This window comes from Sander lucioperca, chromosome 6, assembly GCF_008315115.2.
Source record: "Sander lucioperca isolate FBNREF2018 chromosome 6, SLUC_FBN_1.2, whole genome shotgun sequence".
NCBI lineage: Eukaryota > Metazoa > Chordata > Actinopteri > Perciformes > Percidae > Sander > Sander lucioperca.
The window spans coordinates 5,621,156-5,641,205 of record NC_050178.1 but is presented as its reverse complement, the minus strand read 5'-3'; the positions used below and the strand labels follow the sequence as shown (position 1 = coordinate 5,641,205).

The window sequence follows — 20,050 nt, the reverse complement described above, 5'->3', positions numbered from 1 at the left end:
TTTTGTATGAGCACTGCAAAAAATGTTGACCCTTTAAAGAGATTCAGGTTTAGTATTAAACTGTATTCTCTGAGATCATTTTACTCTGAGATAAATTTATTTTTTCCCCAGTGTAAATCAGTTTTGTGTTTTTCAAGAATTTCCTTGAGTTAAATCTCACTCCTGATACTTCTGGATTGACCTTCCTAAATCAGTGTTTTAAAGTGAAGATACACTAAAGAAAAAAAAGTGAAATGATTTCAATAAATTTACATCTTTCACTTGTTTTAAGAAGCATAGGATTTTAAAATTATAACACTAAATGACACATTTAGCTGAATATGGTGTTGGTTGTTTGTGTCTGCGTCTTCGTATGAGGCTGTATGTAACACGTGTCTGTCTTGTGGTAGAGCAGATGGTTGAGCAGAGTGTGATTGAAGCATTTTCATCATATTTTTGCCATGTGCGCATGTTAGCTGTGCTTCCAGGGTTTGTAATGCACCCTGAGATAAATGCTTCATTATTGCTGTATGGGTGAGTGTGATTCATCCAGCCGGTACAGTGCCTTTGGCGGCTTTAATGCTAGCAGTAACAGTGGTTAGTGTGATGGCTGTTTGTATGGTGGCGTCATTGATGGATTCCAGAGAGGAGGAAGTGAGTTGACAGCGATCGTGCTGGTGTAAAGGTTAGTGACCAGTAGTGGATATCAGGCAGACACTCAGACTGCATGATAGAGTGAGGTTGATTTTTAGCACTCATCCAGTGTAAACAAGACGTAACAGAGAATGTTTACCCATCAAAATATTTGCCTTTCACAGTTTTGCAAATACAGTATGTTCTCAGTATTCCCACTCAGCAATCTGGATTTTTTAAATGGCAGTAGACTTCTAAAATAATGTTACACATGGTTTCAAGGTGAAAGCATATTGTTGCTGTCTGATAAAAAAAAAAGTGGTATCTTCAAAATCTCAATTTCACCAACTATGAAAAACAATCTTGATTTAAGCTGGGTGACAAATCATTTTTAAGGGTTTGTCACTAAATCACTAAACTTGGAGAGGCATTGTTTCACCAGAAAGTCACACATTTTTTACTGGATATATGATACAACTCATAGTACATGCAGACTTTGTTAGTGATTTTCATATTTAGGGGTGAAACTCGTGATTATTCCATTGATTAATCGAGTAATCAGATAAGAAATACTTCTGCTTTATTCAAAATAATGCAATAATAAATATACAAAAAAGAAAATAAGACAGGTCTCTTAAAATGAACTACTAATTGTTTTTTTTTGTTTTTTTAAGATTATTTTTTGGGCATTTTTAGGCCTTTATTTGACAGGACTGCCGAAGACATGTAAGGGGCGAGAGGGGGGAACGACATGCAGCAAAGGGCCACAGGTTGGAGTCGAACCCGGGCCCGCTGCGTCGAGGAGTAAACCTCTATATATATATATATATATATGCCTACCAACTGAGCTATCTGGGCGCCCCCTGGTTTCCTTTTTTAGTAAAGTGCCACATTCCATTCTGTGTTTTAAAGAAAACATTTTCTAGCTAAAGGTCCATCTCCGGAGCAGCCGTTTGCCCTCCTCCTGGCGAGTAGTGTCCTAGCGGCAGAGAGTGCAGCAGAAGGGCCGCAGGGTGTACTAGCTAGCTAATTGTTGTCTCATTTGTGGTCTGAGAAACAGTAAATTCATCACATTCAGTGCCCAATACTGCAATATTCCAAGTTACTGTAGCTGTCATATTTTGCGGAAACAGAACTTCAGTTAGCGGCTGTAGCAACTTGAGTTCAGCCAGTTCAAGACCCTGGGTAGGTGCTGGGTTTAACTTGTGTAACCTGATCTGGTGTGGAGTCGGGGCGGTCCAAGATCAGACCCACGTCTTCTTCACATGCAAAACAGTGCGCTGTACATAGTTATATGGATTAAACGAAGCTTCCATGCAAATTCTTTGCATCAATGATTTTTTAGTAATCAAGTTACCTGAGGAATCATTTCAGCCTTACTAAAAATATTCCGTCCATCCCAGTTATGTCTTGTGTAGGGTGCCCATATGGTTGTGTGTGCATGTGTGTACTGGCCTGACAGTGTGCGCAGAGCGGGTGTGAAAGAACATTTATCATGGCCCCAAACAGGAGTCATCACAGGGTGTGCTAAATGGCCCAGCGTGCCTAGAAAAGCCATTTTCTAAATGGATGCCTCTCTCTATACGTGTGTCTGATAGAAATCTTCCCAGGGCTATGCCGGCTGGTAACAAGATTGCCTCCCTCTGCGCCCCCTTCCTCTTCATGCGCAGTTTATTCTCACAGACAAAAAAAATGTAAAGTGTGTGCAAATTATTTTTGAGTTAGTCTTACATGGAAAGAGACAAGTAAGTAAGTTGAATATAATGTGGTCTGTTCAGTTCCTCTCAGTTGAGATTTAATTTTTTCTGACAAGCGAGGTAACGGGTGAAAGAGACAGAAAGGCAGAGACAGGGCAGCACAAAAATAGCGGAATATGTTTAAAATTGGTCAACTTCAGAAACTACACAGGGATGTACAACGTTTTGATGTGTTTGATGCCAAAAATAAATTAAACTCAAGTTATTTAAATGTTTAAAATCACATTCTAATATATTCTGGCCAGGTTTGGTCAAGATGTTATTCTTCAGCGGGGGAGTGAAAGGAAGATAGAGGGTGAGTGATGTATCAGGGCAGTTGGAAGTTTCGAATGGAAGAGTGTGGAGTGCGGATAGACAAGGAGAGTGGGCGGCTTTTAGAGCGGAGGGGGGGTTAGCGAGAGAAAGGATGAAGAATGGCTTAACAATTGAGATGGATGTTCAGGCGGTTTTGTGTTTATATTTATAGTCCAACTACTTAAGATGGATGAAATGATAGAAGGGAGGGACAAGAATTGGTAAATTTAAATGTGTGCAGACGGATGCTGTTTATAGTCCTTATCCTCCTCATTATCCTGTGTGCTGCTGTGTTTGATGTGTTACAGTATGTGGTGATGAGAGGCGGTGGTGGACACTGGCATTGTTTCCATATCCTCGGGCTTATTCATAACAGTTTTAATAGGCACACATGAGCAGTGCGGCTACACCCACATACTGTCATTACTGCGATTTGATGGTTCATCAGAGATACAGGCAGATAATATTATTATGGACATATTTAGACACCAGGTGGACATACAGTATGTTCACTGTACTGTAGCTGTAAGATAACTACATAGAGATGCTCATATACCTATGGTGGAACAAGGATCCAGATGGTAAAAGTAGCAGATCTTGAATGTCTTACTTAAATAAAAGTACAGAAGTTTTATCAGCTAAATGTACTTAAAGTATCGAAAGTAAAACTACTCATTCTGGAGCAGAATAGCCTCAGTGGCTGATAGATAACTGTCAATTGACATTATTAGATTACTATGCAAGTAGCATTTTATTGTTGTAGCTAAAGTGGAGCTAGTTTTAACTACTTACTATACAGTTGGGTAGTTTAGTCCAGTGGTTTCCAATCTATGGGTCAGCCCCCTGCCAGTGGGTCACAAGATCTAAAGTGTTATGTGATAAGTAATGGGGTAGGTAAGAATATAAAAAGTTCTGCTGCACAAATTATGTATTCAGATTTTTGACTTTCCTCTAGTCTTTACTCTTTTGTAAAATATTGGATAATTTGACCTCTCTGGGCCATGGAGAGTTATTTAAATGAGACTCTCATACAATTAAAAGGTGAATCTTAATTTGGTGGAACTACTAAAAACTCTTTGACATCTGAAACATGACAAGGAGTCCTAATTAGATGCTGCTTTTTAGGAGTCAGAAGCCCAAAAGGTTTGGAACCTCTGGTTAATGTTAAACAATACATTGTATTTTAGAGTACAATATTTCCCTGAAATGCAGTGGAGTAATAGTATAAAATATCAGAAAATGGAAATATCCAATTAACTTTTGTACAGTACTTGAGTATAACGTACTTAGATACTTTTCACCACCACACTTGCGAACTTGCAATAAGCACACACATGCACACAGAGTCACAGCTTTAATTTAGCAAGGCTCTTAAATGGCGATGCCATGCAACATATGTTGAACTCTCTCAAATTCATTTCAATAAGAAGAGTCTAATCAGCATGAATAATTTAGCCCGGTGCACACATGACTGCTCCTGAACCCCTTGGTTCAGCCTGGCACTTTGCAAGTCTGCACTCTAAGGATCTGTCTGCCGCGCCTCCACACCCTCTCCTCCTGCTGTTTGCCACTCTTGATCACTGGAAACCTGAGGCTGTCGTACACCCCGATCAATATACCCACACGTGGAAACAAGGCGGGTAGACAGAGTGCCAATTAATGGGTGTGGGATTCATCCAGTTTTCATATGAGCTTGAATATTTTACTTCACCAAGTATTATGTTGATCTATTTCCTTTAGATTTGCCCTTCACTCTGTGTCTCTCTTTGTGCTGTGTGGTCAACACTACATCGGTCAGCCCGCTGACCTCATGTTGGCAGCAGGTTTATCTCAGTTCAACACAGACCTTCTTGCCTCTAGTGCTTCCAGTGTGCGTGTGCATGCTCATGAATGACTGTGTGTGTGTGTGTGTGTGTGTGTGTGTGTGTGGGAAGTCTTCTTTTTTTACGTTAACATCACTTAATTTGATCTGTACAGGTATGTTTTTATGACTTGAGGGAGATATTGTACGCAGGCTGAACACAATTCCAAATGTCTCTCGAACTTCTGCAAACCTCCCTCCTGCTTCCTAGAAAAAGAAGGTTGCTCACAGCCAAGACAGCCGACCCCAACAAACAGATATCTCCTATAAAGTGCACTGGTGGATTTACTCACTATCGCTGACTACAGACATTTCCAATAATCTGTCTCAAATGCCCAGCGCTATACTAGACATCACCCCTGCTCTCACTCTACAACCCCCCTCCTCACCTACTAAAGCTAAAGCTTCACCCCTCTCAGTGTGCTGATCCATCAGTGGATGATGATGCGAGGGCTGATCAGTGCCATTTGTTTCTTGATTTAATAGCTCCTTCAGCCTGTAGATAGTTTACAGGAAGAGTTGAAGGTTCCTCCTCCCACAATGAAAAGTTACCTTTAAAGGAGAGAGCGAGAGAGAGCGAGAGAGAGCGAGAGAGAGAGAGAGAACGAACTCCTCTCGTTATCTGGCTGTGTGAAACATCACAGGCTATTTCTGCAGGATAGATAGTTTACTCTCCGGCTCCGGTTTTCTCTCCTGTCGGCTCGTCCTAAGTATCCCTCAGTCATTGTGTAACATGCATCAATACACACCTCAGTTTACTCTTATTGAGGTCTTATGTTAACCTTAATGAATAAATAATAACTGCTATTTTAGCACATCTACGACAGCAGTAAACCCTGTCTTGTCAGCTGGTGTAAAAACTAAAGTTTCTCCAAAACAGACGATGAAGCCTTTTAGGAACGGAAACATTTTCCATGAACTCCAATACTAAGTTGAGCTGTTAACTTCCTCTTATATAGCTATAGTTGTTTGTTTCTTTCTGAAAATAATGTCTGCATATTAATATGTATAATTATGGTAGCACTTGATATTCCACCCCTGAAGCAAGATTGAAACTAAACACACTTTAGTTATAACAGATTAAAATTAGTCATTATTGACCCCGGTGATTTCAAACTATGATTAGGGATGGGTATCGTTTTGTGGGGAAAAAAGACAGTTTTGTTATTGGCACTACAAAAAAAATATTTTTTTATATACTTTTTTTGAGAAATCGGGAAAACAAATTCCACAGGTCTTCAATTAATTTGACCCTGTGTTGTTTGCCCCCACCATGTGGCCCCATTCAAATGATGAGCGGGCTACGGGTTTTCACGCATTGCTAAAGTATGATGCATGATAATCAAAAATGAATTGTGCATCCTAGTTATTATCTATTCATTTCTGTGTTCTCGTGGGTGTACTGTTAAATTTGAAACCTGGCTACATCCCATTCAAACATCCCATGTGCCAGTCCCGGGAAAGAGAGGTCATCGGGGTTACACATCAGGACCATGAAAGCTTAGACATGGTCTGTTAGCGAACCACTTTTTAATTAGTTTGGAACCCTTGTGTAACTCACATTTCTCTATTTGTGTGCCAGATCTAGCATTTACTGTGAATTTACCCCAAACAAAAACAAAAATAAAACACACAACAAAATAACTGTGGACATTAGAGGCACATAAAATCAGTAGCAAGCTGAACATTAGGCAGTGTGAGAGCTGGTCAGCACCATTACTCCCAGGCTCAGACTCCCCTGGGCTGACAGAAGAACAGAAGGGCACATAAATGCACACTATTTATTTTTCTGCCTTTTTATTGGTTTTCTGACACTGGGACAGGTTACAAGGATTCTTCAGCTCCCCGGCTTGATAGCCTGGCACTGGTTAGCGGTGTTTATATAAATGAAAATACATATATCTGCAGAGTGCAGCCATGCATGCAGATATCCCCAGGTTGGTGTGAGAAGGAATTACTTGAATAGCTTTGCAGTAAAATTGTAACAGTTTAGAAAACCTAGTGTCAGTGCCCTGTCTTCAGTTTTAATATTCTGTTTTTTTTGTTTGTTTTTTAAACAATAATAACTGCTGATATTTTACCCAACATGTAGAAAAGGTTTTTGTGGCGATGAGCCATCACAAAACCTCCACAATTGTAACATATTTTGAACTGAAATTTAACAGCAAATCTTATAATGATATGAATTTCAAAACAATCCTCAAATTACCAAATTAGTTGGTATGATTAGGTAATATGTCATCTTTTATTTTGAAACACTCAGCAGATTTATCCATTCCTAAACAAAGGTGTTTGTTTTTGACCTTCTTCAGGTTTGAACTGCTCAGTCTCAGAGTAAAGCCCGCTGACTGAAATCAATAAAGAAGGCTTTGAAGACACAGTGCTACATGGTGCATGTTACATGTGCAGAGTTTAACATCTTCCCTGGACATCTTTTAAAATATCTTACAGTATATCACAGTGTATGAGCTTGTTGATTCTAGTGCAGTGAATAACCAGGATGGAGCTGTAAATGCCCACTGGGGGGAAACAGCCCCTTTAGTGTCAGCACAGAACAAACAGAAATGGTCAGAGTCTCTGAATCTTTCTGACATTCAGTGTGGTACATTTGGGGCCATTACTTGTGTAACTAATTGTTGCTTGATGAATTCAAGGAAAACAAAAAGCAGATACATTCATGCTACTAGTGGCTTTTTGAGGGGAGAAAAGCAGGCCTTGCATTTGTTTAAAGGAAGACAATATAGCATTATGTGTCAAAATAGGATTAGAGGTCTGCTAAATCTCCAGCCCTGTCAGAGGAAGATGCTTTATTTTGCCTACGCTGCAAATCTTTTCTCCTTGTCTCCGTCTCTCCATACTATTATTTGCAGTGTGTGTGCATGCTTGTGCAATTTTCAGCCGTCTTCTGTTTGATGTTTCAGAGAGTGCATGACGTGTCTTTGGTACTATCTGTACTTGACAGAGAGAACAGAGAAAAACGGGTACAGTTTCCTGAGTGGGTTGCAGTGGTAATGTAGAGTGGCGTGATGCCCTAGAAAATTCCAGGTGTGAAATGCTTTATTTATTCTACTGCAGAGGGAGTGCCACTCTGTGTGTGAAGTGGTAGGTTCGGCGTTTATTTTCCATTGTGAACAAAATGTATGTTTCTTTTACGGCTGTTTGTGCACGTGAGAGAGTTTGGGTGTGCTCATGTCTCAGAGGTTTTGTCCTCCTCTTCTTCTCTTCCTCCTCCACCTGCACTAGTCTGTGGTTGATTGGTCACAGTTCTGAATAACTTTAATTGGCTTGCCTCAGCAGTGGGTGGTTCTCAAACGCCAAGATACTGTGGAAGCCCTAGAAAAGCTTTTCAATTTTTGATCATGTAGGCAGGAAGGACTCTACTGCCATCTAAAAGGGGGTTCTTCAGAAGTGCTACCTACATCTTTTTAATTCTGCAGATCCTAGTGTCTTCTGCCTTGTTCTCCATAAAACCTGGAAGAGAAGCTCCCCCTCCCTCCACAGTCTATCCACCCTCTTCTTTGGCATCGAACTGGACTCACTCTCATCTCTGCCTCTGGCCCTTTTCCCAGGGCTTCATTGTTTGATGGGATTTGTGCTCAACCACTACAATTGCTGCGTTACACATATACTCACGCATGTGCATTCATGCACACATATATTTGCAAACATATACAGTTCATCCATTCAGTATACAAACCTTGTCTCCTAGAAATTACATTTGTATACCACAGATTTTCAACAGCAAATTCGTTTTGAGAAAAAATGTATTGCCAACTGAATTACGATTTTATAAATATGAGGAAATTAAAGTATCGGCCCTACTGCAAAATGTTCATACTAAAAGTATCAGAAAACGCAACTAAAGCATAATTAATGTTTTCATGGTAATGTTTAAGCACTTATCCACTTGGTTAAGGTTGGCTGGTCTTGGTTAATCTTTGAAAAAGTCAAACTTTTATCACTATTAACATTAACAGAAAGCATGATCTTCCCTAACCTTAGCCAGAGTGCTCTTGATTTCTAAACCTAACCACACGCAGGACTCCTGTATACCCCAACTACCTCCCTACAAATTGCGAGTGGCACAAATTAGTAGCATGTTCTTTATCAGAAAAAAACAAAGCCAGTGAATGTACAGTAATCCAGTCATCTTCTAGGTTTTCACTCAAAACCTATTTGACAAAACAAATTACTAGTATATAAACGTGATTTAGAGAAGTTACATTGCACACAAAATGCATAAATGCACAGCAATTAATTTGCTAAATTTCCCATATTGCTTGAACTGATACAACCACACCTCTGCTCCTTCAGTCATCATCTGTCAAGTCCAGGTTTTTCTGTTGCCCTTTTTTGACCATCAGAACTTATAGACCTGGAATAATCTAATAAATGCAGGCTAGTATAAAATATTAATGGAGCTCAAAGCAGGATGTAGTAAAACGGCTAAAACTCACACCATCACACGTTAGACTGATTACAGACAAAAAGAACACCAACAGCTTTTCTCCAATCCAGTGTATCCAATCCAATGTAGTTTATGCTGCTGTGTTATTTTAATAATAGCTTCACTTTCAAATAGGTGTAAAAGTATGCTACCACAAAAACAAATCAATGAATAATGCTAACATAAGCCCATTGTTTATCTTCATGGGAACTGTGGTTGGCTCTGTATAATTGGCCGGACTTCTAACTTAACAGCTTGTGCAGTAAACTGAAATCCAAGTGCAGAATGTTTTTATTAATAATTCTGGCACTGACTTCTTGTTTACTTTTTTTTCTTTTGCCAGTTTAGATGTGGTGGTTCATTGTCGCAGTTTTTTAACAGCGCTATTTAAATTAGCGCTAGCAATAATTAACATCTCGTAGCATGTATTTGTAAATGACACAGTCAGTCTAATTAAATTCAAGCTAAATGCAATATGAACACATAAATGACAAGGCTGTGGACCTTTGGGAATGCTGAAATCAAAATTAAAAATTGTTTGAGAATTCTTTTTTTTTTTATGAAAGTTGCCGACTACTGAGAATCAAACTGATATGTTCAAATTTCATTCTGACTATTATTGCTGTATAGCTGCAGTACCTGCTTTACATAGGTATTGTGAGTGTAAGCCAGTAGTCTGTTTTTGCCTCCAGGCAGCTTAGCTTCCATTGTCATGTGGATGTGGATAGCATGTGAGTGGATGTTTGGGGATGCTCAGAAGTTAAATCCTGAAGAGTGCAATGGATTTAAGACTCACTGACACAGTAACGTTGAGCTTTCATTGGTGTTTTAGTGCTATACAGTATGTGATATGAGCTGAGGTATTTCTTGTGTGTTTGGATTCATGTGGCTACACGAGTGGTCTCTTGAGTTTTTCAGTGGGATGATTACAACACCTATATATTGCGTGCATGGCGTGTATGTGTGCGCCGGCGTGTGTTTATGTGAACTCTGGACCACCAGCTCATTTCACACACAGACAGACATCAAAGGCGGTTTGAATTAACCCTGCGTGTCGGGGCCGCTCTGCATGCCATCCTCAATTTCACATCTCTGCTGCTCCAGCAGCACCAAACTTACATGCCCATTCATATTGAAATGAACAGATGGAGTTTTGCCACGCAAGCATCGAATCGCCATCCCTCACTGAGAAAAGATAAAACTTCAAAAGAGCAGAGATGCATTCGGATCTGTCTGCGTGTTGTCGCAGGTGAAGTGAAGGTGTTCTGTGTCTCTGAGAAAGTATGGGCAAAGTGTGGGTATCATGTTTTTCTTATTAAAGCAGGTCAGTTGTGTTTCCAATACAGCTCTCTTGCAAATGCTGGCTCCTTTTCTCCTTGATTAGACACTGCAGAAATGATGCCATGGTCACACACCCACAGGTACACACATCAAAGCATGTGTGCCTCACCATATTGTTTGCTTGTGTGTCCAAAAGTTTTTTGTTGTTGATTGTTTTGACTGGATAGTGTTACCTCTCCCTTTGCCTCCAAACACTCATTTTCACATTTTCACCTCATCCTGGCAGCTAATTTAATTTTATATTGTATTTATTGATCTGGCCAACTGCAATTTCCTGCATTGGCGCGATGCTGTTGCACGATGAAAGCGATGATGTAGATGAACAGGCGGCGATGGTGAGGATGGAAACGGTGATGAAGAGTATGATGATGATAATTTTCTTCGGGTGATTGCGATGAGTTGTATGCTGATTAGAACGACGTCTGAAGATGGCTGGGGTCGCTGCAGTGTAGGTGAAGCCATCAGCTGCACTGTGTATTTTTAATATCTCCCAACCATCGGTAGGCTGCCATAACAGCTATTCAGTAAACACATTAATATTTCATTAATCTGGCCTCTTCCCTCTCCTCCCCCTGAGAGCCTCTTATTGTCTCTTCTAGAGGTTGTTCAGTAATCCACTGAGACCATACCTCATCCTACTGTGTTACCTGCACCCACACACATACGCACTCTGCTGTAAGTACTATGGTAAGAAGTCTTTTACCATGGTTATTTAGCATACACTGAGTCCAGGATGGTTAAATTTAACAGTGTATAGGACAACTGTTAATACAAATACACCATGCATGCACCCTTGCACTTGTAGTAGTGTGTAAGTACATTCACACAGTGTTGTTTATACCAAGGACACACAAACACACACAAATAGCACAAATCTAATTTTTGGTTGCTGTCTTTTTTTGCATGGTACATGTTTCGAGATGGCATATTTTTGTCATGTCTGGAATGTTTACACCTTTGCTTTCCCTATTGTGACATGGTGGAATGTCATTAGAAAAATAGTTGAGCTGATAAAGACTGTGTGATGTGGTGGAAATCTCTGGAACATGCTAGTATTGTTAGTGGACCATGAGTTGAGATTCCTTTGACAACTGAGTTAGTGAAGTTTAAAAGGCAGGAATTCTAAAACTAGATATACTGTATATATGGAACCAAACATACTTCATAAATTGTCAGTAGGACCATCAGTTACTACTGGGTGGATCTTCAGCCATTTAAAATTATTTATATATGAGTTATTTTATATTTTCAGCCACAGCGCATTTCACCCAATTGAAATGACAGCATTTATAAATTGTCCATAACCTTTTTCTACTGGATAAAGAGTAGGGCTGTGAGAAAGTAACATAGATTTGCACTTAATCACCCAAGCGATCAAGTTAATGACATGATGTCCCTGTCATCATGTTGACTACAAATAAGAGTCCCTTTCTGCAAATAGAATTTAAAATGAGCTAATGATTGGCACTAATAGTCCTCTATTACCAACCATCATTCAAAATCATTCCAGGGCTGTATTGAATGTCATTTCTTTCCATTCGAAGCATATATTGAGGTTTTTGAATGAAGCTTTGAATGTCTGTCATGTTTTATGATGTCATCACCCTATATAAAAATAAGATTGAGAACCAAGTGAATACAGATACATAACCTAAAATTATATTTTTTGTAATGACTTAAGTAATTTACGCTCGATGGTGTTTTAAGCCCCCAACGTCTCCTTCCAGGCAGCGCTGCGACCGTTGACTTCAAGGCACCTAACCCTAACCTTAACCCTAACCATAACCATAACCATTGCCTAATCCTAGTGCCTTCCAGGCAGCGCTGCCTGGAAGGAGACGTTGGAGGCTTAAAACATTGATAAACGTAATTTACTAGAGGCATAATAGTGTTAGAGCCGAAATAGATTTTTTTTTTTTGTTATTGTGGTTATATCCGGTTAGAGCAAACAGTTTTCTACAAACACTGAAAATCTTGTTTTTGAAACTCACAAACTAAATCATTCATTCATCATACAGAAAAGTGCAATGACTAAAATGAAAAAGTTCTGTTGCTGTAATCGGATTTCTGGATACATTTTATGAACCTAGAAATATAAGTTTATTGCCTCCCAGCGGTTGCCAGGGACACCGCCACCTTTGCCAGGAAACGGCGGCACACAGAGCTTCAGAGAGTCGCGGATGAGAGAAGGTGCCCAGACGGGCAGGTATCAGATCTGTGCAGAGCACAGAGAACAAAAACACTGAGACATTACTGACTGTATGATAATAACATCCAAAACACAAGATTCACTCTCGGTTTCTGTGACATGAGAAATACTTTCAAAATACTAATGTTTAAAAATACAAAAACAGCCGAAATACACAGAGCTACCTATAGGATCGTAGCCTTACCTAGTGCAAAAGTCACGCTACACCACCACGCCCCCTCTGTTTGGGTCACATGAGTCTGAAACATTTCTACGCAGTCACCACTGAATATTATATTAGTGTAGCCTAATCTTTATTTGCAACCGTGCAGAAATACAGGGTTTAAATAGAATATTCATGCAAAAAAAGGAATGTTGATTTAGAATTTGAATGTCAACGTTATCAATGAAGCTTCGAAGCTTCAAAACTATTCGGTACAGCCCTAGATCATTCTGATATTTGAAGGAGGGCATAACCTACCACATAGAGACTTAAAGTTAACTGTTTGTCAAAAAACATTCATCAGTTTATGCGTTGCACTGTTTTTAGAGTTCTGTAGAAAGCAATTACTTTATAGCCTTCCAGAGTTAATTTCAGACTGATTTTGAATGTCATTTATTTCTGCATGTCAATAAAATGTTAATGGGTGATTGCTTATACGGTGGCATTTTAGTTAAGATCTATCCCCTAGTTCTTGTACCACACAGAAAAGAGCATTTTGTCGATGTCCATAATGAAGGCTAGTTGTAAAATTTCCTCATATGAATTATTCAGTTGCACTCAGCTGAACAGATCTTGGTGCATTTGTATATTGTGTGCGTGTTTGTAGCTGTTCCAAATAAAGATGACGTTACAGGTCTGCAGAGTGGGACAAAAGGATAAAGCTGTTTGTATTAGATAGGATTTAGCTTCCAATGAGGAGGATAAATAGTCCATCCAGGACTGATTGAGCCTCATAATGTAATACAAACTCAAGGATCCAAGAGGTGTGTGTGTGTGTGTGTGTGTGTGTGTGCGTGTGCGTGTGCGTGTGCGCCTGTGCCTGTGTGGAGCTTAGGTGTATGTCTGTGCACATGAGAACGTGAGAAAAAGATTCACTTACAGCCATATAATAAAGGAGACATAGTGTATGTGTAGTGACATGAAAAATCACTTTTGTTTTTGCCCGCTAGTGTGGTGTATTTGTGAGGATATATTGGCACTGAAGGGGGCTCAGGGGATTGTTGGTATGTATTGGGGGTTGCCAACAGTCTCATCTGCCAATGGTGTTAACCCTGCATGGCCTCAATGGGTCTGTAATGTTAAATTCACTGTTAAATGTGTGGAGTTGTGAAGCCTTCTGCTGGGACTCCACTCAGCACCTCAGCTCCACCAACAAGACCAGTCAACATGAGCTCCTGACACGCAGACATGTACACTGCACACTTACTCTGTGGGATAGATCCACTCTTAAAATTTCCCTTTTTACCATAACCACGTCCACACACGTCTATTTTCAAACATGCTGTTAGTCACTTTCTTTTCAATGGCTATTATGCCATTAAGATATGGTTGACTATTCTCTCAAAGGAATGCGTCTAACACAGCTAAAGTCTGTATCTAGTGGACTGCTGCACTCAAATTAGCAGCTTTTAGTCACAGCTCTGTGTGTGACTCAACTCTACAGACTGTGTGAGTTGATAGCTAAGGCTGAGGTCATAGGTGCACTTCTCTCTGTGTATACGACATACCTAAATATAACTCCCACAGAAAAGGTGCCAAAAGTATGCATCAGTTTATCAGCAGACAGTTTTTACTTGTTTAGAATAATGTAAGGACATTTTTTCAACCTGTTAGGAATCCAGTTCAAATCCAATTTGATTAGTTTCTTGCATGGATGTCACTCATATGGTCACCACAGTTCTTTTGCACTTACTTGCAGGTGTATGGATAAACACACAAATATACCCATGGAAACTAGATAGAACACTCAAAAGTGAAATACTGTTGTAATAAGTAGCCTACAACCTGTTGGTTTTAATTTTTTAAATAGTGGCAGACGGACCAAACCTTAAATTATATATGTATACATAAAGGCTAGAAATATAAAACCTCAGTGGTGCATCTTTTAACAGGTCAGCAGACAGCATTTAAATATGATAAAAATCCAGGAAAGCAGGACTGCGCCTGCTCTCCACATGACTGTGAGGGTACCACACACCCATACAGTAAATGAGTGTGGCCACTGTTAAAGAATGAGTGAATGAGTGAGATTTAGTCCTAAAAAAAGGAGTTGAGCATTATTAGACTTTCTGCAGCAGATTAAGAGCAAGGAAACCACAAACTCCACTAAGAGAAATGTTGTCACAGCAACAGCAATAAACGATTATGATAATGATCGTTGCAATTAACGATAATGATTGGCAATACAATCAAACTACAACTACAAACAGTGACCATATACCATGAAGCCAGTAGAAGTGCACATCAAGCATAAAAACACAACTTCTACTGACAATGGCTTAGGAAAAAATAATTACATTTTACTTTAGGTTTGAAACATGAAACTTTTTCTTTCTTATTTTAGACTACATTGGTCAATAAATAGTGTCAATAAGTGATGGCTTTAGTCACTAACAATAAATAAACATATGGGTTCAATTGAAGGTCCAGTTACTGAATATTAATTCTGTGTATCTTAGGTGACCGTCTTATCTGTACTTGTACTTAAAACAAATAATGGTAAGTTACATTAAATATAAATTTAATGCTAGAAACAATGTACATGATGTTATTTGTGCCTTTTGCAAAGTAAAAGTAAAGGTGGGTGTAAAGGGATTTCTGCATGGTTTCATTTACTGCATTAGTGAGAGTGCAGTAATGAATCGCCCCAATTAACCCCAGATAATTAACAATAAATCAAGCAGGTATGGACAAACAAGAACATGGTAAAAGACATAAAGCTGCTTTTCAGTTATTTGTTCTTGATTGTTAAAACTACTACCCGAGATGCAGTTGGAATCTGTTTAAGTGCAAATTAGTCTGGAACTGGAGACCCATTGAAACATGTAACTCATTGATATTACCTCTTCATTGTGTTTAAATGACCACATTCTACTTCCCATTATCCTGCAGTACGAAAGAAATTATCTAATAAATGAGGAGAAAATATGCAACTCAGGTAAGAGCCACGGTTAGACTCTTGTGTCTGGCTTTTTTTCTAACAGACATAAAAAAACCACAGTGACAGACTCACTAAAGTGGAAATTGAAACTTACAGCTTGAAGGAGAATTTTATGAAACATTTTCCTTTGTACTGTAGCTTTGCAAATTTATGCACCAAAGCGTAAACTTTCTGGCTCTAAAGAGGATCATTCTTTTCAGCCATCAGTCAGGCTGGTTCACAGTCCCTCTGCCTCAGATATTTCTGAAACACACAAACACTCAAGCATACATATGAGACATAAATGTTGAAGCAGGGACATCTTTCATCAGTACGTCTCTGCAGCTCCGTGCCATGCTACGGGGGTTACATCTAACATCTAGCATTCAATATACTGGTTGGTTTTATCACAATGTCCAATTTCTTTTTTATATCATGCTTAATATTTTTGTTTATTTTCTTCACGATACACACTGTAAGAAATGTTTTCTTACATTTATGTAAGTCACTCTGGCACTGTTACTTTATGCAAATTACCTTGACATTGGGATTTTTGTAGAACAATTTAGAGAACCTTTTAATTCTACTGCAGCGTAATTGTTGGTTTTGTGAATTTGTTTTTGATAAATTGAATATTACAGCAGTGCTTTATTGTGAAATAAAAGACCCTCATATATATATATATATATATATATATATATATATATATATATATATATATAGAACCACATGCTCATTACTCAGGGTCTTAGCCTTGATTCTGAGAGGTTGTGTTAAATGTGTCTAAGCTTTTTTACTTTTTTTTTTACAAGTAAAAAGCCGTCATTAGGACCCAGCGTGTGTGGTGTGTGTGTTGTATGATAACATAGTAAGCAAGGCCCTGCATTGATCTCTATTTTAGTAGTGTGTTTGTAGAGCTTTTCAAAGAGCGCCCAGCATGTTCAAGGGATTGATTGTTGCACAGTCACACACTTTGTACAAATGCTGATTGACAGCTCTTTCTTGAATGTTTTCTTTTTATGCCACATAACTTCGGTGGACTGAAGCCGTCTCTTTGTGCTGTGAATTTGTTGTTCAGAACCTGAGTTTCTGTTGAAAAAAATATGGCAAATATTGGCTCATGAAGTGAGAGTTTTTTGGAGAATTGTCAGGCTAGCAAAGGAAACTAAAAGCTTGAGATGTTACCTCTGTTCTCCTGACAAGGACTTCGAGTGCCACATTTGTCCTGCTTGCCTCTGATTGGTAAACACTTAATATATAATATTTTTTTCTCAGGTTCACTGGAATTTCACAGAATTTAAATTTTAATAAATGATCAATGCTAGTTTGTTTATAACTATTTTTCCAATTCCACACTTGTTTTTTCAAACCTGCTGTATGTATGCATGTGAGTGTGGAATGCAATGAAAATGTCGATAGGTCCACGAAGTAAAGCTTAAGTTAGGACTCATTTAAGTTTATATGCCATAAATGTAGCAAGAGGGAAGGCAGTGAAGCAAGTCAGGTAGAGACCGCAAGGAGGAGCCCATCATTACCCGTTTAACGTTAGGGCACAGAAAACTCAATTACACACTTCATAAAACAGGTAAACACCCAACATGAGTACTTACTTACAATGTAATCGGTTACAATCAGTTGAACCTGTCTTATTAGAAAGTAGTGGATGACAATAGTATCATCTGAAGGAAGGAAAATACATCTTTACATAAGCTAACAAGACTGCTACAGTGAAATGGCTCTTTGCATTAGTCTATTTGGCCTTTTTTATGAGCAAATGGAATTTCTTTGGCTAACATGGTTCTGCTAGTTTGAGGAAATGGTCAACTATGAAAATGTATATTGCAGTAAACAAAGCCAACTAAGAGCATTAAAGCTGCCTTTCATGATTTTTTGCATTAACTACATTTGTTAGGTCTAATACTACATGTTGTTTGAAATGTCATGAGTTACAGTTTGTTCAGGTCTGTTTTGTATTACATGGTCAGTTATTGCATAAGGTTATAAGGCTACAGTGTATTTAACAGTCTGTAAGGAAATCAAAAGATTGTCATGTATTTTATGTTTGTATTGGTTGTTTTTCTTCTCAAGCTATTGCAGTGTTCTTATTGGAGGTATGCATTTTGGTAATAAGTTTATTCAACATTGAAGCTGTCGCAAACCTTTAGAGGTCAACTTTTGTTTCTGGCAAACATTTTGTCCTCAGATGTTAAGGACCTGAAATGTTAATGGGTTTTAATTGGTTGTCAGCGAACCATGATTTTTGGAATGTGTTTAGTCTCACAGAGGTTGTGCATGTTCTCAGTAATGAACCTGATCCATGTGACACTTTTGTTGATACCAGTTTTTGTATCTGCAGGTTTAATGGATGTGTAATTGCTTACTTTATGAATAATCGGATCGACATGCTCAGAAGAGTGGAATTGCGGGCTTTCAGAAGCCAAACAGCATGCTGGTTCTGATGAGAGGGATCAGACCCGGTTATGTGGAAACCAGTGACTGAGAGAGAGACAACAAAGCACACACTGGCTATGTGTTTGCTCTGATCTGATTTGTGATCACACAGGGCATTTTACCTCTGACCTGGAGTCTGTGGAGTGAGGGTTTGACATATGCTGCACACAACTGTCCTATTTAGTCAAATATTTAAAAGTCACTCTCAGAGAGGCATTAGCCTGGGCTTTCAAGGCTAAACCCATGGACAAGCCTGCCTCAAATATTTCCTGTTGCCCGTGCACTCAATAATTTTATTCCTGCTAGTTAAGCTAGATTATTATTCTAAGATAGATATTATTCATTATAGGAATGACAACTATAGAGAAGGGACTTATGGATGAGCTGAACATTGGTTTGAAACAATAGATTTGACAAAGAAATGACATCACTTACGTTCTGTTTGTGTCATTCCTGAACAGAAACACATTATTTTATGTTATATTCAAATAACCTCCAGACAGATCAAACATGATGAACTAGTGCACCTGCACACTATATATTATCTTTAAAGTGTTCAGTTTCCTCTTGTGGTTGTACTGTAGTTTGTGGTGCTGTTGTGTTGGATTGTCAGTTGTTCCTGTTATTCTGCCACTGGATGAATAAACAACAGACTTCCTCCAAATGGAAAATTGCTTTTTTTATTGATTGTATTGTTATATGAGTCCAGCTTTTACAGAAGTGTTAACACATCCTGGCCATAGATGTCAGACCTGGGCATACGTATTTAATGCATATTGTTAGTTAAGTGCTAAATTCAAGTGTTAATATAAATGTAGTTCATGTAGCTTGAAGGTACGGTTCATGAGCTTTTGACAAAACTGCAATGAAGCTCTTGTTACTTTATTGTATTCATTGTTGATTGTTGACTTTTTTTATTTATAAGTTGAGTTAAATAAGTTGAGTTATAATACATATTGTGCTGCTGAAAAGTTTTTTATTTTTTATTCTATCCATTCATAGGTGTTGGTGTGGTCCAAACTCAGTATTTTATTAAGGCCATGGTTGCTGTTGCGGGGGTGCATAGTGAAGTGGTTAAGCCTCTTTCTACAGTGCAGAATGGGTAGGCATTAATCTGGCCCAGCTGGACAGAAGGAAATTAATGATCATTTACACTGACGACATAATCAGGCTTCACGCTGTCCTCCGATACTAAATTGCTTCTTTTGTTCCACAAGATCTCCGTCTTTCTCTCTCCATCTCTGTCAGTGTCGTTTTCTTTCTCTTTCTCCCTCGCTCTCAACTCTCTTTTTTTTCTTCCCAGGTTGTTCTCTGTTATCGGTCATAAAGTGCTATGTTTCCATGGAAACAGCCAGTTTGGCAGGAATTGGCATGCTGTAAAAGCGTCCCTGTGATGTTCAATATGTAGAACTATCCCCCTTCCACAGAGAGCTTGTCCAGTTTAGTGGAGAGCCTGGACGTTTTTGTAGGGAAAGGATACAGCCGATGTCGACGTCTTTTAGCAGGGGGATGTATGGAAGGTTTTAGAGGGCAAAGGCATATACAGCACGCTGAAGACGTCCCCTCCATCCCTTATCTCTCAACCAGGGTTTGTGTAGCTGTTCCAATAATGTCGTCACTTTTAAGAGCAGTGACCCTGTTGGCAGGTGACATGAGGGGCTGTCTGTGTGTAATTAGGCTGCGCTCTGTGTTTAATGACTTAGCATGGAGTTGTTCTCTATCAGGCCCAGCAGACAGCCACTGTTAGTGTCAGAGATTGGGGAGGAGGGAGGAAGAGGTTCGGCCATCCCCAAGGGCAAGGCTATTGGACGTTTCGGGAGCCTCATCTCTCAGAGGGGAGGTTAAATTGAGTTCCTGAGTCAGTGAAAATCCCCCTATCGCTTATCGAAAGGCAAGAGGGTTAAATATTCAGTCTGGGAGGTTTGAAATGTAATCTGCACTGTGAGTTTAAATTGT

General features: G+C 39.1%; 1 protein-coding gene across 3 annotated transcripts in view; it reads left to right on the top strand.

The window, feature by feature from the left end:
• Positions 1 to 20,050, top strand: part of cacna2d2a (calcium channel, voltage-dependent, alpha 2/delta subunit 2a) — a 150,419-nt gene that overhangs the window by 6,273 nt on the left and 124,096 nt on the right. The gene's annotated exons all lie outside the window — the stretch shown is intronic.